At 42.3% G+C, this 4,278-nt stretch overlaps 1 pseudogene; it reads left to right on the forward strand.

Annotated features, from left to right (window-relative positions):
• Positions 1-3,378: 3,378 nt before the first annotated feature.
• LOC149836143 (AAA-ATPase At3g50940 pseudogene) lies at positions 3,379-3,945 on the forward strand (annotated as a pseudogene).
• Positions 3,946-4,278: the final 333 nt, after the last annotated feature.

Raw genomic sequence — 4,278 nt, forward strand, 5'->3', positions numbered from 1 at the left:
TCTTAGGGATTCTCTTTTGAAATTCAAAAAGCTAAGGAAGTGCGAGCTTCTGTACTCCTATCTTGGCTTATCCTCTTTATGATTCTTTGGATTGCATCTTGTTGCCTTTTCCCATATAAGTTTGAATTCAAGTCCATAATATAAGAACACGACATCAAGGGTGACCTTTTATCTCATTTTCTGAATGATCTTTCTTCTTTTTTGAGCAATCCTCTCTACTATCTACAAGCAAGTAAAAAAAGAAGTGAAACTCTTGAAACTATTGCTGCTTAAACATGTCTTCATTGGCTCCGACGATTAGACAATCACAAACACTAAACCATGGCCAACAACTAATAGATGTTCCCACAGGCGCCCCTTCTTCCAATGGTACTATAATTCCTATTTCTATTGATCCTATCCGACTGACACTGAAGCTCAACAATGATTAGGTAAGGCTTACTTTTCAGTCGTAAATATGTGAGAGAATAGTTCCAATGGTAGAACAATGGTCTCCAAAACCATAGGTTAAAAAAGTTCTTTATGTCGAGAAACAGGAGCTCATGCTTGTCTCACCACTATGAACCCTGAGATTAAAGGATGGGGTTGTGTGCATTCCTGCAAAAACCTAAAGTTTTTCTGCGGAACTCAAAAGAGCCCTCAATGTTTGCTCTATTGGTCTCCCGCTTGTTTGCTTTTTATTTTTTGAAAGGCAAGCTAAGGTTAGGCAGACCCCTACCAATTATACAATGATACCATTGGGATTTGAACTTGCAACATCTCAAAACAAGGTGATGTGCACTAGCTGCTCCTACAAGACAAGCGTAGTTCAATGACAAGCTAATACTTGAATCAACCGTTGTTTAGTGCAGGCCAACTTTTATTGGTCTATGAATCATATTACCATGAAGCCATACAGAAGGGCTAACACCATGGCTTGAGAGCCCAACAATAATTGGCTTAGTCTATTTTTGGTTAAATGTAACCCATCTTTGGTCCAACATATTTGAGAGATTGGGCTTTGTTTGAGAAAGTAATTGGTTGAACATATTGAATGGTGAAATGGTTCTTTGCATATTCCTCACTTAACGACTCATATCTTTTATTTTTGAATTATTTGAGGGGAAACCACCATTATAGTTTGGACATCCTGGATACAAGCCAAGAGGTGCCATGTTGGCCTTGGCCCTGCTTCGGTGTCAGCAGTGCAAAACTCTGTAAAGTACCTCCCTCCTGTCCACCAAGAAAATCTCCCCATCACTTCGGATTTGTAGCAAGAGATGGGAACACCGAGTACTGAACTTGCAATGTCCTTCAACTTATATGATCAGTTATGAGTGGTGATATTCTAGGGCATCATTAATGATTGCTGACCATAATGAGTTCTTGCCTTTTATGTCTGAACTCAATAATTTGTTAATACGGATATCTATCCATTCCTTTGGAAGCTGGCCCACATTTGGTATTATCTTTCCTTCCTTGTTTAACGTCGTCCGATATTGTTTTTTCTGTGATAGCTATCTCTATAGAGAGAAAGTCTATCTCCAGCTATATATTTTTGTATATTGTAAAGGGTTGGCAGCTCAGAATAAATGGTGAGGGAGCGTCCCCTTCTTCGTGGATGTAGGCTAAATTAAATAAGCCGAACCACGTTAATTATGTTTGTGAGTGTGTCTTTCCTGAATAAGGTGTAAATCGTCTCATCATGCCTCCTGCAAATCGTGACAACCGCACCAAGTAAATGGTAACTCGGGAATGCTTGCAAATCATCGTAACTCTGGAATGCTTTTAAATTGTGTCACGATTTACACTTCACCAAGTATATTGTAACCATGTGTTCATGTAAATTGTGACACGAATTGTAACACAATTGTCTTGTGGTCGTGTCAGCCCCCGAGTTTTACTTTGCAAGGAGGCAGGCCTATTAAGTGACCTGATTCTGGGTGAGGGTTTTCCTTCATCATAAATAAAAAAAATGTCTTGTGGTTAGATTTTCTCACCCATGGACCTGAAACTATGCACTGCAAAGACCGAAAAAACAAAAAGGTAAGAGAACTTATGAAGTGGGAGACTTGTGATAAGAGATGAAAATGAAGTTAACTAAAAGTTTAACAACTTCCACAAATCAATAAGATCAAAACCCACAGGGGGTGGGGATCCAGCACGAGTATTGATTTTCGCCTCCATCCTCCGTCCATTCCTCATTTTGTGTTCTCCATTCCTGCTCCAAACCCATCAAGTTCGGACGAATCCCTATTTTCTCTCAGTCCACTGCCATCTCTAACCCAGCCAATGCCCCCACCTCCCATCTCCACATCCAAAACTTTGGGCAAAATTGTGAGAGTGATGTCACCACTCAAAAGGGTTAAAAAATTCTTCAGCCATTTAATGGATTCAAACTCTTTTTGGGTCTATAAAACATGAGACTACCAGGCCTGCCCTCCCCCATTCACAAGTCACTCTTCTCATACACTAAGAGAAGAGTAACTAACACCCACGAGGGCTCCCCTCATCTGGTAGGATTGGAGGGGCTTGTGAATGTCACCAAGTGTTAAAATATCGAGACTTAGAACAACTGCAGGTACATAATTTCTTGTATAACTGGTAAGCATCTGCCAAACCCAGATTGCCTATCAAAAAGAAAAAGAAAAAAAAAGCGAAGAAGAAGAATCAAAGAATTAAGCCCTTGGAGTTTTATGGTGCCAGGACCGTGACAGTAAGTAGAGCAAGCAGAGCCAGTGCAACTAGGTCTACGATCCTGGGGTGGTTTCTTTGAGTAAAAAAAACAAGAAGGAAAAAACGGCATTTCCCAACTCAGCCATCATCACCAAGATTGCCCCCGTCGTCACCTCGGCAATGCTCGATCGTACCATCCTCAACGACTTCCTCCCTCACCACTTCCACCACCCGCGTCTGCAACTTCTTCTCCCGCGTCTCCTCTCGCCTCTCCATCGTTGTCGAGGAATTCAACAGCTTTGAGGCCACTCTACCAGGCTGTCGAGATCTACCTCTCCACCAGAATCTCCCCTTCCAACACCCGATTGAAAGTCGGAAAACCAGACAAGGAAAAAGGCTTCTTGGTTATCATAGACGTCTTCGAGGGAGTGAAGATTAAATGGAGTTTTTTCTGCTCAAAGACAGAAAAGAGTTCCAAACAACCATGGAGGCTCTTCCATAAGATCAGAAACTCGTCAGTTTGAGGTCGTCTTTGATAAGAGGCACAAAGACAAGGTCTTGAACTCATACTTCCCTTACATACTAGACCGAGCCAAAACCATAAAAGATTAGAACACCTCAGTAAGACTCTTCACTCTGAGCACTAGATATCGGTTTGGCGACCCCAACGGTGTGTGGAGCTTAGTCATACTTGATCACCCTTCAACTTTTGAGACGTTGGCAATGGAAGCAAAACATAAGGAAGCCATCACAAATGATCTCAAGAAGTTTGTGCAGAGAAAGCAACTCTACAGAAAGGTTGGCAAGCCTTGGAAGAGAGGGCACTTGCTCTATGGGCCTCCAGTCACAGGAAAATGCAGCTTGATTGGTGCCGTGGCCAACTTCCTCAACTTTGACATCTACGATCTCGAGCTCACAGACGTGTGCTACAACTCAGACCTTCGAAATCTGCTCATGGCAACATCGAACCGATCGATACCCGCCGTCGAAGATATCGATTGTGTAGTTGAGCTCAAGGAGAGGTAGGGTGAGGCCCAAGCTCCAAACTGGGCTCAACTTCATGGCCAGGAGGTGACACTCTCAGGCTTCTTGAACTTTATAGATGGGCTTTGGTCTAGCTGTGGAGATGAGAGGATAGTTGTCTTCACCACAAACCACAAAGACAAGCTTGATCCTGCATTGTTGAGGTCTGGGCGTATGGATATGCACATACACATGGCTATTGCATCTTCTCTGGTTTCAGAGTATTGGCTTCAAACTATCTGGGCATCCACGACCACCCCTTGTTGAGTGAGTAAAGGGTCTTATGGAGAAGGTGCAGATTACACCAACAAAAGTAGGGGAAGAACTAATGAGAAGTGATGTTGGTAATGCTATTGTGGCTCTTCAAAGCATTATAGATGCTCTCAGAAAGAAAGAGAGGGAGATGGAGAAAGAGAAGGAAGAGGATGAGCCTGTGAATGTCAAGGAGAATGCTGATGATGGTAAAGAAAAAGACGAGATAATTGAGGATGAGCCACTACAAAAAACAAAAGGAGGAGCCATAAGATTCCTTCGTACCTCCTTCTAAAGTGTGATCACTGTAATAGAAAATGATTGATAGCAGATTGTTGCATTATCAAC

Source organism: Nuphar pumila, chromosome 6 (assembly GCF_984573655.1).
Source record: "Nuphar pumila chromosome 6, dmNupPumi1.hap1.1, whole genome shotgun sequence".
NCBI lineage: Eukaryota > Viridiplantae > Streptophyta > Magnoliopsida > Nymphaeales > Nymphaeaceae > Nuphar > Nuphar pumila.